The 15,124-nt window shown below is 45.2% G+C and overlaps 1 protein-coding gene across 1 annotated transcript in view; it reads left to right on the top strand.

Moving 5' to 3' along the window:
• Positions 1–15,124, top strand: part of LOC126981291 (N-alpha-acetyltransferase 80-like) — a 98,923-nt gene that overhangs the window by 15,804 nt on the left and 67,995 nt on the right. Inside the window, exon 2 of the mRNA XM_050832206.1 lies at positions 9,674–10,103. The gene's annotated coding sequence lies outside the window, so the exon portion shown is untranslated. The remainder of the gene's footprint in view (positions 1–9,673; positions 10,104–15,124) is intronic.

A 15,124-nucleotide genomic window follows, 5' to 3' on the forward strand; every position in this document is an offset into this window, starting at 1 on the left:
TGTTGTTGTTGTTGTTGTTGTTGTTGTTGTTGTTGTTGTTCCTTTCCCATAGTTAACCCTTCTCCATATCTTCCTCTGTCCTCTTTTTTCCTTCCTTTTCCTCCTCTTCCCTTGCCTTTTCCTTTGTTGATGTTATTTATTTTCCTCCTTCCTCCCTTTCTTGTTTCTCTCCGTATCTTCTTTCCTCTCTTCTCTCTCTCTCTCTCTCTCTCTCTCTCTCTCTCTCTCTCTCTCTCTCTCTCTCTCTCTCTCTCTCTCTCTCTCTCTCTCCCGCCATTCCGTTCTTTGATCTCCGAATCGCTGAAGGAATGGAGGAGATATAACCGGCATCGTAAAATATCACATAAAACGCATAACTCCACTGAGCGTCAAGGAACAAATATCCAACCTTATATAGAGAAAGAGCTATAGCCATCTCTCTCTCTCTCTCTCTCTCTCTCTCTCCTGCATTTTCAACATTTTTTTCCCGTTTTCTTTTTTTTTCACGTTCTCTTTTTTTCTTTTTCGAGGGGAGACGACATCAATATTCGGTCCTCGCCTTTCTCCGTCAATTCCAGTGATTCTGATGCATAGTCTCCGCACCCAAGCTTTATTTTTTATATTTTTTTTACCATTCTCTCTCTCTCTCTCTCTCTCTCTCTCTCTCTCTCTCTCTCTCTCTCTCTCTCTCTCTCTCTCTCTCTCTCTCTCTCTCTCTCTTTCTGGATGAGTTGTATAAAGACTGATTGGGAAATGTTACTTTTTCTCTATTTTTCTCTCTATTTTTACTTCTGTTGCGTTCCACAGTAGACAAGTTTTAAAAGATTAGTAATACTTTTTTCCCTAAGGAGTCTTCAAAGGCTACGACACTTTGCACTGTGGAATGGGAAAACAACAGAAATCTCCCCTATCTGATGGAAAAACTAAACAAACTTGCACTTTCTAATGGGGTGTCTGCCTGCATTCTCAGTATTCAGCCGGGCGGAGTGGAAAAATTTGGGCGGCTTTTCCGATACCCTACGCCCTTGTCCACCCAGCAGTGAATGGGTACCAGGTATCATTCGGGGGTTGTGTCCCGTCTCCTCGGATCTGTTCCCTTCTCCTATAATTCCTTCTCCCTCCTGTCCCTCTCCGGCATATGACCACAGATGTTGCGCCGACCAAACGAAACTTTCCTTTTCATTGTTCAGCGGAAAAGCTTCAGAAATTTCTACTGCCTTAAAAAAAAAACTACAGAAATTTGAACTGCAAAGTAAAAAAGCTAAAAGCGTTTGCACTCTCTTCGGATTTGCAGTATAAAACAGAAAAGGTTCAGAAATTTGCAATATAGAATGAAAAAGATACAGAAATTTTCAGCTTGTAAATGGAAAGATACACACGTTTGCAATATTTAATAGAAGGACATAACTTTCAATATCTAATGGGAATGATACAAAAATTCGCAATATATCAGATTTGAAGACATCTGACTTTTTATCCTTTGTATAAGAAAGGTCAAGAAATGCTCAGTCTCGAATGGGTACCGATGGAACTTCACTGTCTAACGGGAAAGCTTCAGATGATATTCACACTAGCATATAAAAAAAAATGCCAAAAGGAAAAAAAAATGTAAGGTTGCTGAGATTGGATTGCAAATATATTCGTGACACACACACACACACACACACACACACACACACACACACACACACACACACACACACACACATACACACGAGTAAACATTTTTTTGCAATAGAGCGTACACCCCCCCCCAAAAAAAAATATGGAGTGTCACAAAAGACGTGCAAAGCGTGGACAGTATTTGCTAGTGATTGGAGAGAGAGAGAGAGAGAGAGAGAGAGAGAGAGAGAGAGAGAGAGAGAGAGAGAGAGAGAATGGTTATGCGGATTGAAAGGAGTAAAAGGAAACAAAATAAAGAAAGGAAGAGGGTGAAAAGAGAGAAAAAGGGAGAGAGAGAGAGAGAGAGAGAGAGAGAGAGAGAGAGAGAGAGAGAGAGAGAGAGAGAGAGAGAGAGAGAGAGAGAGAGAGAGAGAGATGGGGGAATCCTGGTATCTCGTTTGTTGTCCATTTTTTTCTTTGGGTGTGAAGTGTGGATATATATGCAACACTTTTTCCTATTTTTTACGAATATACGAACATATGGACGGGGCACGGGGCCAGACAACCTTCACACGGTAGCTCCTGTAAATCTATCAATGTCCTCACTATCTGTAAATTTACCTATATAATATTATCTTAAAGGCGTCGATTGTATTGGCACCCACCACATCCCTTGCCAAGCCTGTTCATATGGATTAAGGAAGGAATGAAAGAAGGAAAAAGAGAAATAGAAGTAAGTAGAAGGAGGGAAAGGAGGAAGGGGATAAGGGAGGGAGGAGACAGGTGAGGGATGAGGGGAAGGAGAGGGAAGGAAAGGAGGGAAGAGGAAAATGAGAGAGAGAGAGAGAGAGAGAGAGAGAGAGAGAGAGAATATGTGGATGGGTCAAACTTTTTCCTCTTGGTCAGGCGGCCTTGAGAGTGACCTTGACCCCGTTATTAAGCAGGGAGGAGGAGCAGGAGGAGGAGGAAGAAGAAGAAGAAGAAGAAGAGGAGGAGGAGGAAAGGGAGGAGGAAGAGGAGGAGGGGTAAGAGGAAGAGGAAGTGGAGGAAGAAAAAAGTAAAAAAAAAAAATAGGAAAAAGAAGGAAAATAAAAAGAAAAAAGAATAAAAAGAAAAAAGAAAAAAATAAGAAAGAGGAAAAAGAAGAATAAGAGAAAAGCAAAACAAAACAAAAGATGGAAAAAGAAGAAAAACAAAGAAAAACGAAGAAAAGGAATGAAAAGAAGAAAAAATGGAGGAGGCACAGAAAGAGAAAGAGGAAGAGGAAGAAGAGGAGGAGGAGGAGGAGGAGGAGGCAATTGTGTCATGCTTGTGAAAATATTTAACTCTCGAAATCGACAATAATTTCAGACTTCCTCGATCGAACTTCCTTAACCAGCTCGTTTTGCTCTTCCTTGATCTTAATTTTGGGTCTCGTCTTTCCTCGCCTGGTTTCCCTTCTCTTTCCTCTCTTCTTCTTCCCCTCCCTTCCCTCCTCCTTTCTTCTTCTTTTCATTTTTCTTTCTCTTCTTCCTTTCCTCCGCCTTGTTTCCCTTCTCATCATCTCTTTCCTTTCTTCTCCTTCCCCTCTCTTCCTTCTTCCCTTCTTCTTCTTTTCCTCTTCCTTTCCATTCTTCCTCTTCTCCTTTACCTTGTTTCCCTTCCCATTTCCTCTTTCCTCTCTTCTCCTTTCCCTCCCTTCCCTCTTCCTTTCTTCTTCTTTTCCTCTTTCTTTCTCTTCTTCCTCCTTTCCTCCTTCCTCTCCTTCGCCTTGTTTCCCTTCTTCCTACCTCCTGTTTCCTCTCTTCTCTTTCCCCTCCCTTCCCTTCCCTCCTTCTTTCTTCTCCTTTCCCTCCTCTTCCCACCTTCCACCTTTCCCCCTTTCCTCCTTTCTCGCCCCACTTCCCTTTCCATCTCCTTTCTCTCCCTTCCTTTCCCTCCTCCTCTCTTCTCCTTTCCCTCCCTTCCCCATCACCCTCCTCTGCTCTCCCTTCCCTCCTTCCTTCCTTTCTTCCTCCTTTCCTCCTTCCTCTCCTTCTTCCTCCTCGCCCCGTTTCATCCTTGACCTGGGCTAAAGTTTCCTTCCTTGATAGTGGCTGACTCGGGCGAGAGAGAGAGAGAGAGAGAGAGAGAGAGAGAGAGAGAGAGAGAGAGAGAGAGAGAGAGAGAGAGAGAGAGAGAGAGATTAAAATAGGCAGAAAGAACCAAAGAGGAAAATAAAGGAGAGGGAAAGAAAGGGAGAGTTGAGAAAAGAGAAATAAAGAGAGAAGGCATGAAGAGGTAGGGAAAGAAAGACTGGAAGAGAGAAAGTAAAAGAAAGAAATTGGGTTATAATTATGGAGGAGAATTATATTGTTTTTTTTTTCTTTTTTCTTTATTTATTTATTTCTCTTTCTTTTTTATTTTACTTTTCTTTCTCTGTTCTTTTTATATCTTCTTTCCTTTCTTTTTTTTCTTTCTTTCTTTCTGTCTGTCTGTCTGCCTGTCTGCTTCTGTCTGTCTTTCCTTTCTTTTTACTTATTTCATTGTGCTTGTGTTTCTTTCTTTGTCTTTCTTTTTAGTCTTCCTTTTTTTCTTTTTCTTTAATTCTCTCTCTCTCTCTCTCTCTCTCTCTCTCTCTCTCTCTCTCTCTCTCTCTCTCTCTCTCTCTCTCTCTCTCTCTCTCTCTCTCTCTCTCTCTCTCTCTCTCTCTCTCTCTCTCTCTCTCTCTCTCTCTCTCTTGGTCACGCTCTCTCTTTCTCTCTCTTCCATCCTCTCCTCCTCCTTCTCCCTACTCCTTCCCCTTCCTTCCCTTCCTTTCCTCCTCCCTCTCCCTACTCCTTCCCCTTCCTTCCCTTCCTCTCCTCCTCTCTTTCCCTACTCCTTACCCTTCCTTCCCTTCCTCTCCCCCTCCCACTCCTTCCCTTCAAAACTCCCATCCTTACACACATTCGCCTTGACCAAGAAAGACTGTGCCAGTAAGCTTTTATTTTCCGCCGCCGCAACCCACCGATAAAAACCTTTGGGAATCACGAGGCAGAGAGAGGAATCGTTCTTGGTTGTGTCTGTTACTGTGGCGGAAAGGGGATGAGAATGGGCCTTAGCTTAGCGTGATGAGTACTGATGACTACGAGGAAGGTGGAGAGAGAGGGAGAGTCGTTTATGATGAAGGAAAGATTGAAATATGGAAGAGCAGGCAGCAAGAAGTATTGGCTCATGACGAGGCTGCCTGCTTCAGTGACAATAAGTTCTTTCCCCTGAAGCAGTAAAGCGACGGTCTAAGCGATTCCTGAAGGAGCTAATCGTTCTCGCATTAACTACTTTTGCAGGGAGTTTGTTCCAGTGGCGGATGACTTTGAGAAATAACGCTTGCCAATATTTGTGTATGTATCTTAACAGTAGGAGGAGGAGTAAGAGGCATAAGAATAATGTGCGGAAAGAAACAAGAATAAGAAGATGATAGTGATATAAAGATAAGGGAAAAAATAAAGGAGAAGGAAAAAATTGGAGAAACGTCACAGAGAGGAGGAAATGGAAATAAAATCGATAAAAAAAGGGGAAGGAAAGAGAGATAAAGAGGTAGGGGAGAGTAAGAGAGAGGTAAAGAGGCAGGGGAGGAGGAGGAGGAGGAGGAGGAGGAGGAGGAGGAAATAAAAACATGAGAAAAAGAGGAAAATAGGAAAAATAGGAGCAGGAGAAGGACTAAGAGAGAGATTTTCACCGCGTTTGAGAGAGATGGGGGAGGAGAGAGGAATGGAGAGAGGGTGTGAAGGAATGGAGGAAAAAAATCAGTAGAGAGAGAGAGAGAGAGAGAGAGAGAGAGAGAGAGAGAGAGAGGGAGAGGGAGAGAAATAGCATATGGTACTCGCCAGAAAAGAAGAAAAAAAAGGAGACTTGGAGGGAAGGAGTAAAAAGAGAGAGGACAGACTAAAGGAAAATAAAAAAAAGAAACGTAGAGGAAGGAGAGGGAGGAAGAGGAAAAGAACGGAGAAAAGAAAATGGAGAGATAAAGCAAAGGATGAGAGAAAGAAAAGAAAGAGCTGAAGGATGAGAGTGGAGGAGAGGGAAAGGAGATGGAGAGAGAGGGGAACGATAATAAAAAAGGAGGAGGAGGAGGAGGAGGAAGAGGAGGAAGGAAAATGGATTCGGAGGAGGAGAGGAGAGGAGAGTGAGGGAAAATAAATAGAATATGGAAAGAAATAAAAAAAAAATAGTGTGTTATGTTCTTTATTAAGATTCTCTCTCTCTCTCTCTCTCTCTCTCTCTCTCTCTCTCTCTCTCTCTCTCTCTCTCTCTCTCTCTCTCTGTCTATCTCTATCTATCTATCTAATCAATCTATCTATCTATCATTCTACGTTTCTTTTCTGTTTGTTTTTACTTTTTTCTATATTTTATTTATTAATTAATTTGTTTTATATATCTCTGGCTTTCTCTGTCTACCTATGTATCTATCTATCTCGGACTGGTCAAACCTTAATAAGACTTTCATACTAATGTGAATTTATTTTTTGCTGATTCTGCGTGTAAGTAATCTTTTTTTATGTGTGTGTGTGTGTGTGTGTGTGTGTGTGTGTGTGTGTGTGTGTGTGTGTGTGTGTGTGTGTGTGTGTGTGTGTCTCTTTCTCTGTCTGTAAGTATGTCTGTCTGTCTGTCTCCCTCTCTCTGTGTCTGTCTGTCTGTCTGTCTGTCTGTCTCCCTCTCTGTGTTTGTCTGTCTGTCTGTCTGTCTGTCTCCCTCTCTCTGTGTATGTCTGTCTGTCTGTCTGTCTGTCTCCCTCTCTCTGTGTATGTCTGTGTTTCTGTCTGTCTTCCTCTCTGTCTATCTGTCTGTATCTCTGTCTGTGTCTTCCTCTCTGTCTGTCTGTCTTCCTCTTTGTCTGTCTGTCTGTATCTCTGTCTGTCTGTCTTCCTCTCTGTCTGTCTGTCTTCCTCTCTGTATGTCTGTCTTCCTCTCTGTCTGTCTGTCTGTATGTATGTATGTATGTTTTTTCTGTCAGTCTCCCTCTCTCTATAGTTTGTCTGTATGTCTGTCTTTCTGTCTGTTTGTCTTCCTATCTGTCTGTCTGTCTCTTTGTCTGCCTATCTGCCTGTCTGTCTGTCGAGCCCGTAATCTTTGAAAATGGAACATAATTTTTAGGCGGAAAGGAGCATGAAATGAAATCTGAATCCGGAATCTGGAATCTGGAATCCGAAATTAGGAATAATGTGAAAACCTATAGTGGTTGCTTGGCTGGTTTGGGGCAGGAATCATTTTTTGATATACCTGCTTTTTCATACTACCTGTTTTTTTTATTTTGGGGAGAGGGAAGGGAGGTGAAGGGGTGAAAAAAGGGAGGGGAAAGAGGTGCTTGTTAGTGCTGGGAGGGGAGATGAAGGGAAAGGGGAGAGAGGTACTAGATTAATGTTATGAAGGGGATGGGGAAGTGACAGGGGAAGGGGTGTTAGGTGACTGTTGGGAAGGGTGGATGGTGAAGGGAAGGGGAGAGGGGTGCTAGATTAGTGTTGGAAAGGGGGATGAAGGGGAGGGAAAGGGATGATAGAATAGGGATGATAGAATAGCGATGGAGGGAGGGGGAGGGAAAGGGGGTGCCATGTTCGTGTTGGGGGTGGGGATGGGTGAAAGGAAGGGGGAGGAAGGGGGAATGGTGGCAAGAGAGTTGGAATGGGACTATTTGGAATGGGGAGAGGCAGGAGACACCTGAGGCGCCTTATCCCGTCATCAGGAACACACACACACACACACACACACACACACACACACACACACACACACACACACACACTCTCTCTCTCTCTCTCTCTCTCTCTCTCTCTCTCTCTCTCTCTCTCTCTCTCTCTCTCTCTCTCTCTCTCTCTCTCTCTCTCTCTCTCTCTCTCTCTCTCTCCTTTTTTTAGCCGTCGAACAAAAATAAGTCGAGAGAGGGAGGAAGGGAGGAAGGAGGGAGTAAGGGAGAAAGAGAGGAAAGGGAAGGAGTAAGGGCAGGAGGGAGGATGACACGGACAAAGGGAGGGAGGGAGGGAGAGAGGGAGGGAGGAGGGGAGGGAGGGAGGGTTGGTTTTGTTTAAGGACGCGACCCACTGCCTTGTTTCTTCCTATATTATCCGGAGTTTCACAACACTGCTTGCATAAATACCCTGCAGGCGCCTCCTCCAGCGCCTGCTTCCCCTTCCTCTGCCTTCCCCTTCCCCTGCCACCCTTCCCTTTCCTCCCCTTCCCCTACTTTCCTTTCCCTTGCCTCCCCTTCCCCTGCCTCCCCTTCCATTTTATCCTCTTCTCTTCCCTGCTATCCTCTTCCTTCCCTTCTGTCCCCTTCCCTTCCCTTACCTTCCCTTTTCATCCCTTCCCCTCCCTTCCCTTCCCTTCCCCTCTATCACTCTCCCTTCCCTTACCTTTCCTTTTCATCCCTTCCCCTCCCTTCCCTTCCCCTCCCTTCTCCTCTATTCTTCTCCCTTCCCTTTCCTTTTCATCCCTTCCCATCCCTTCCCTTCCCTTCCTTTCCTTTCCTTCCCCTCCCTTCCTCACCCTTTCTCCCCCACTCACGCCACTCTCTGCTTCTTCTTTCCTCCCACACTCCATCTCGATCCTTCACCACCCTGTCCCCAATCCTTTCCCCTCCTCCCCTACCACGTTTCCATTATCAGCAGGAGGCAGGGGCGGCGGGGGAGCAGGGGAGGGGGCGCTCTTCCCTCACAATGGAGCAGAAATGTGACTTCCCTTCCCCCTTCTGCCCCGGTGGGAGTGAAGGGAAGAGTGGTCATTTCTCGCGGCCTGAAATATTATTGTTTTTTTTTTTTCTTCCTTCCTCTTTATTTTTGTTTTGCAAGAAGAGATGGAAGACAATGTAGGAGGGGGAGGGAGGAGTGTGAGTGTGTGTGTGTGTGTGTGTGTGTGTGTGTGTGTGTGTGTGTGTGTGTGTGTGTGTGTGTGTGTGTGTGTGTGCTGCTTTGCTCGGGTTGGGAAAGAAGGAGTAGGAAGGGGAAGAAGAAGAAGAGAGTTGTTGAAGACGAGGACGACGAGGGGGAGAAAGAAGAGAGGGAAAGATGTGGTGATGAGATGCCTTACCGAGGAGAGAGGAAAGGAAAGAAGAGAGGAAAGATGGAGATGGGGAAAAAGAGAGATTACAGAGGAAATGCAAGAACAGTAAAATGAGTGAAGGAGGGAGACAAAGAAGAGGGAAAGAGAATGGAAAGTCCAGTTGAGGTGATGATGGGTGAAGAAAAGGAAAGAACAAAACCTGAGGAAAGATGAGGGAGAGGAAAGAGGAAGACAAGACAGAGTAGATAGTTGATAGTCTACGGAGCCACCAAGGATAAAATCAATTACCCATGTCCATTCCTTGACCTATAGGCCCGTATTACTAAACATCGTCTCCAAAGTTAACCTATTTGACAAGGCTTTCTTAGGAGTTTTCGGCATTTCCAGTAGTAGTTTTATGACCCTGGTGGTAGTGTGACCCTTCTTCTGTACCGTGAACCTAAGAAACACATATTTGACAAGGCTTTCGTAGGAGTTTTGGCATTTCCAGAAGTAGTTTTATGATCCTGGTGGTAGTGTGACCCTTCTTCTGTACCGTGAACCTAAAGAACCACTCTCTAGAACCCAATTGATCCCCTTTTTGACCTGTAGAAATAGTTGTTGTGAGAAGTCAAACTGTCTTGTAATGCCGGCCATAGTCTCCTTCACCAAGATATTACAGGCGGCCACGCTTCCTATTTTTCTCTCTCGATTTTGATTAGGTCTATGGCAGCCAGTCACCGCGCAGAACCCGTCAGTTCTCTTCCGCCTTGGCCGCTGGCGTCAAGACTCTGTGCTATGTTCTTATTTTTTTTTAATACTATCTGGAATACTACAAGGCCTACCTGTGTTTTCATTGTAGCATTGCCATCCTTGAGTCATTATCTATAACATTCATTCTTTGACACAAGACGACTAATTGTTTTTTGTCGTAGATATCATGTGATGAATGAAGATATTTTTTATACGATAAAAAACCACGTTTATATTTCTATCTATATTCAAACCGATAAAAACACTCATTAGAACCTGATTAATCTAAATTATTGCCGTTGGATATAGTTGATGTGAGAGGCGGAATCGTCTGCGAATACTAACCTTTTAATCGCTTGTGTTTCAGAGACCAGTGAGAAGTGAGTCGCGTCAAATCCCCGCGAGTCAGCGTGAGTCAGCGTGAGTCAGCGTGAGTCAGCGTGAGTCCCGAGGCGGTGACGTGACTCAAACCAGCATTCATAAGCGTCACGGCTCCTGAGCTCACCTGTTTAAAGAACCTCTCATAAAAATTGCTGGGATTTCCATGGCCTGTTTTGTGACCCTAGTGATAGTTTTGACACGACTTCTGCGCCTTGAAAGAGAAAACCAGCCATGAAAACCCTGTGAATCTTCTCTGTGGCCTTGGGAAAGAGTTATAATGAGAATTCGAGACGATTAAGTATATGGACCTCAGTTCTTGAAGCAGAGTCGTCGAGAGGTCTTCATCGCCCGCCTCCCCGTCACCTTCCCCGCCATACACGCCTCCACCTGTTGCAGTCACGCTCCTACATCCACAGGTACGTACATTGCTGTTTTTCTCTCTCTCTCTCTCTCTCTGTCTCTGTCTCTCGTTCTCGTTCTCGTAGCGCCTAACCAGCGAGACTTTCCGGTCGTGTCCGTGTCCGTGTCCGTGCCCTTGTGTCCTCTGTTTGGGGCCGAATTTTTGTTGCGGAAATTCAGGTGCCAACGCGGAAAGTTTTGCCATTCGTTGTGCAAACTTTGGCCGCGGCGGGTTCTGTTAGGATACGTTAACATAGAGGTGTGTTAGGCAAGTTATTTAAGTTTGGCCCCGCGTGTGCGTTCTGGAGGCGCCGAGGGAAGAGCAAAGTGGTTGTGGGGCTGCGGTCGAAGTTATATTTTTAGGGAGGGGTTGTTAGTCTTAGGGAGCAGCAACAACAGCGACAGGAACAGCAGCAGGAGGCACAGAACTTTTTTTTCATCCTTCAAAGCGATGTTGTCAGTTTCCCGAAGCAACAGCAACAGCAACAGCAGGAGGCACAGACGTTCCTTTTTTTCCCCTTCACGAAGATGTTGTTAGTCTCCCAAAGCAGCAAAAACAACAATAACAGAAGTTCACATTTTCCTTCATGGAGTTGTCGTTAGTCTCCCGAAGCAACAGCAGCAGCAGGAGCAGGAGAAGTAGCAGGAGGCACAGGATCAGCAGGAGTAGCAGGGATGTGAACAAAGTCTAGGCCGCAGTTCAGGGCCTCCGTGCGTGTAAGCTAACAAAGGCTCCGGCCAATGCATAGTTAATCTTAAAAACGTGGCTCCTGTTGTGGTCGCTTGTTCGAGACGCAGAGCTGCTACATGGATGCGCGTTTGTACTTTTCCTCGTCTATATTGTATCCCCGGCGAGCGTGGGGCCTCCATGCCGCCGCCGCTGCTGGAGGAGGCCGGGATTCTGTCCGGCCACCGTCTGCTATAAGTAATTCATGAGTTACAAGAGGCGGGACGCTGCCCAGAAACCGTTGCCTGATTTCGAATGTCCCGGGAAACCCTTTGATCGTATCTGGAACACTTTGCCCCGTGAACACTGACTCCTATTGCTTGTCCGCTTAATATTTCACGGGTGCGTCCTCCCCTTGGCCTCCTTGGTGTCGTGAATTTCTTGAGTTGTGTTGAGAGAACGGGCCTCTGACGGTACCCTGGGGAGGCGTGGCGAGGCGTGGGTGATAAGCCTTTGAGGTCATGGAAGGAGGCGGCTTTTGAGGCTGACCTGCTCTGGACCAAGACGAGGATGACTCCGCGACTCAAGATAAAGCAGAGGCAGAGACACAAACCATGGCCGCCGAGAGCTTAAAGTTAAACCCAAACCCCACGCATTTTGGTATTTTCGCGGCCTAAACGAGAGTGGACAGCCAGGCGACGCGCTCCACCAGCCTCAAAGCGACAGTCTCTCAAGGAAGGCGGAAACGAACCGGTGGAAGACTGGAGCCAACGTGTAGGAGTGCTTCGCTGTATATCCTGCCCTAGTGTGCGCCTGTCCTTCCGCCTCGTTCTCTGTCTACCTCTGTTCGTTCTCTTCCCTTCCCTTTCTTTCCCTTCCTTTCCTTTCCCTTCCATTCTATTCCATTCCATTCCATTCTGTTCCATTCCATTTCCTTACTTTACCTCCCCTTCCCTTCCTTTTCCTCTCCTTTCCCTTCCCTTCCCTTTCCTTCCTCGCCATTCCTTTTCCTTCTTTTGTATTCTCTTCCCTTCCTTTCCCTTCCCTTTTTCTCCCTTCCCTTCCCTTCCTTTCCCTTCCCTTCTTCTCCCTTCCCTTCTTTTCCCTTCCCTTCCCTTCCTTTCCCTTCTCTTCCCTGCCCTTTCCTTTTCCTTCCTTTCCCTTTCCTTCTTTTCTTTCTCTTCTTCTCCTTTCCCTTCCCTTCGACTCAATTTCATTGTATTTAATACCATTCCTTTCCCTTCCCTTCCCTTCGCTTCCTTTCCCTTCCCTTCCTTTCCCTTCCCTTCCCTTCCTTTCCCTTCCCTTCCCTTTCCTTCCCTTTCCTTCCCTTCATTTCCTTTCTCTTCTCGTCCCTTGCTTTCCCTTCCCTTACATTCCTTTCCCTTCCCTTTCTCTCCCTTGCCTTTCCTTCCCTTCATTTCCTTTCTCTTCCCTTCCCTTCCCTTGCTTTCCTTTTCTTCCCTTCCATTCCCTTCCCCATCCCTTCCCTTTCTCTCATTTCCCTTCTTTCCCTTTCCTTCCCTACATTTCCTTTATCTTCCCTTCCCTTCCCTTGCTTTCCTTTTCTTCCCTTCCACTCCCTTCCCCATCCCTTCCCTTTCTCTCCTTTCCTTTCCTTTCCCTTTCCTTCCCTTCCCTTCATTTCCCTTCCATTCCACTTCCCTCCTTTTCTTTGCCTTTTCATTCAAGTCCTTTCAAGTCCTTCCATTCCCTTCCGTCCTCTGTTTCCTTCTCCTCTCTCGGTAGTCTTTAAGAACGGGTAGATATCGTGTATGTTTGTCGCTTCACTCTCATTCGGCGAGTAATGGCAAAATGACACTGTTACAGTTGGTCTTGTTACATGTTTTTCTTTTTTCCTTTTTTCTGGAGATGAAGAGGGATTGTTTCGCCTTCTTTCGGATAGTTGGCTGGATGCTTGTTGTTGCTGTTGTTGTTGTTGCTGTTGTTGTTGTTGCTGTTGTTGTTGTTGTTGTTGCGATCTCGAAACTACAGCGCAGCATTCAGAAAGCCTCGATGCAATTTACGCAAAGACGTTATTTTTCACTGCGGTAGACTGACACTCTTTAGGGCCGCATCAACTTACACACACACACACACACACACACACACACACACACACACACACACTCGCCTTTTCCGACTCCCAAAACTTATAAAATTCAAGTGTTTCTTCCCCGACCTTCCCAAAATGAAAAGTCTAGGGCGGCGCGGTGTAGAGTTTCAACAGTCGGCGGTGTGCTAATAGCGAATTTGAATACATTTTCATAATATTTACAGTGGAGTCTTTTGGGTGGAATTAAACCTTTTGTCGGTCATAACAGTATAATTACGAAACTCTGAGAATAAAACTTCCTACTACCCACCACCCTCCCCCTCCCTTTCGCCTCCATTATCCCGCCCCCATTCCCCCCTCTCACTCCCTCGCTCCCTTCCTTGCACACTTACATAAACAGGTTCATATTCACTCCTAATCTCCCCTTTCCTTCGTCGTCATCGTCGTCATAGTCTTCCTCCTCCTCCTCCTCCTCCTCCTCCTCATCATCATCATCATCATCCTTTCATTTTTTGTCTTTTTCTTTTTCATCTTCATCATCATCATCTTGCTCCTCCTCCTCCTCCTCCTCCTCCTCCTCCTCCTCCTCCTCCTTCAGCTTCCCTTTCCTCGCAACCTCCTCTCTCTCCTCCCTCTCCTCGCGTTCTCCCCTCCCTCCCCCACTCTCTACCCACGTCCTCCCTCCCTCCCCCCGCCCTCTCAGTTCCTAATTCTTTCCTCCTCTCCAGCCAAGGACACACTCACTCGTGACCTCCTGACCCACAAAAAGTTGACCCCCCCAAAAAAAGTGCCTCGTCCGCCTCACGCAAAATTTAAGGAAAAATATAATGATGATAATAACTTAGTAAACAAACGAGGTAACGAGTTTTCAAGGATTTAGGGCTGCTCTCTCTCTCTCTCTCTCTCTCTCTCTCTCTCTCTCTCTCTCTCTCTCTCTCTCTCTCTCTCTCTCTCTCTCACACACACACACACACACACACACACACACACACACACACACACACACACACACGAGACAAGAGCAATCAATCAATTAATGGGGGCATGCGCCATCCCATCCCCTTCCCATCCTGAGTACCTCCTGGCAGGATCTATCGACTTGCTCAGGCGACGAACTCTGTGGGCTTCTGGGTAACGTGCCACGTGCCCGTACAACCGGAGTTGGAGCTGACGGACTTTGCAGGTAATATATGTCGAATCAGTCTCACGGGGTAGTCGCCGGTTTGACACAAAGTCATTCCAGCGATACCCCATGCACATATTATCAAAGACATTAATCCGCCTCTCCAAGTCCCTATTTAGTGTCCATGTCTCACAGTCATAGATTAAGACAGGGAGCACAGGCGACTTGAAGATCCGGACCTTTGTCCTTCTGCACGAGTATCGACAACGCCATATACTCGTTCGGAGCGAGTCCGTAACACCGTGGGCCAAGCCAATCCGCCGTAAGAACTCCGCCGTTATTCTGAACTACGCTACCAAGGTATGTGAAATTTTCCAAGATCTTAATGTCCTCACCACATACATGGAGACTGTACTGCTTCATCGAGCAAGCTTCCAAACACCTATACCTTGGTTTTGGGCCAGAAGACGTGAAGTCCCAAGGGCTCCGCCTCCTCGTGCAGTGCCTCGAAAGCCATCACTAAAACCTCCAGCGACTCCGCGAAGATTGCTGCATCATCGGCAAAAACAAGGCGAGTGACAGTAACATTATTAATTATTATTATTACTGTTGTTGTTGTTGTTATTATTATTATTATTATTATTATTATTATTATTATTATTATTATTATTATTATTGTTATTATTACCATTATTATTATTATTATTTTGAGTCACCGCAGAATGGCCTAAAAGACTACCCACATGCTGTCCAGAAGACCACCTATCAACCAGGACTATAAATTCTAGGATCAAAGATGAGCTCCGGGGGGCAGCATAATTCAGTGCCAGATGGCGCCACCATAAACACTTGACTGCGCCACGACGGGCTGGGGCCGACCATCAGGCCTACTATTACTAAACTGTCATAATTATCTTATTATTAATAGTAATATTATTGTTGTTATGATTGTATTTTTCATTAATATTTCATTATTCTTATTATTATTGTAATTACTAACATTAATATTATTATTATTACTACTATTATTATTATTATTATTATTATTATTATTATTATTATTATTATTATTATTATTATTATTATTATTATTATTATTATTATTATTATTATTATTATTATTATTATTTACTCTGTTGTTAGCATTCTTATATAGATCTCTGCAATTGCTCTCGCCTTCGTATGAAATTTA

Source organism: Eriocheir sinensis, chromosome 47 (assembly GCF_024679095.1).
Source record: "Eriocheir sinensis breed Jianghai 21 chromosome 47, ASM2467909v1, whole genome shotgun sequence".
Classification (NCBI taxonomy): domain Eukaryota; kingdom Metazoa; phylum Arthropoda; class Malacostraca; order Decapoda; family Varunidae; genus Eriocheir; species Eriocheir sinensis.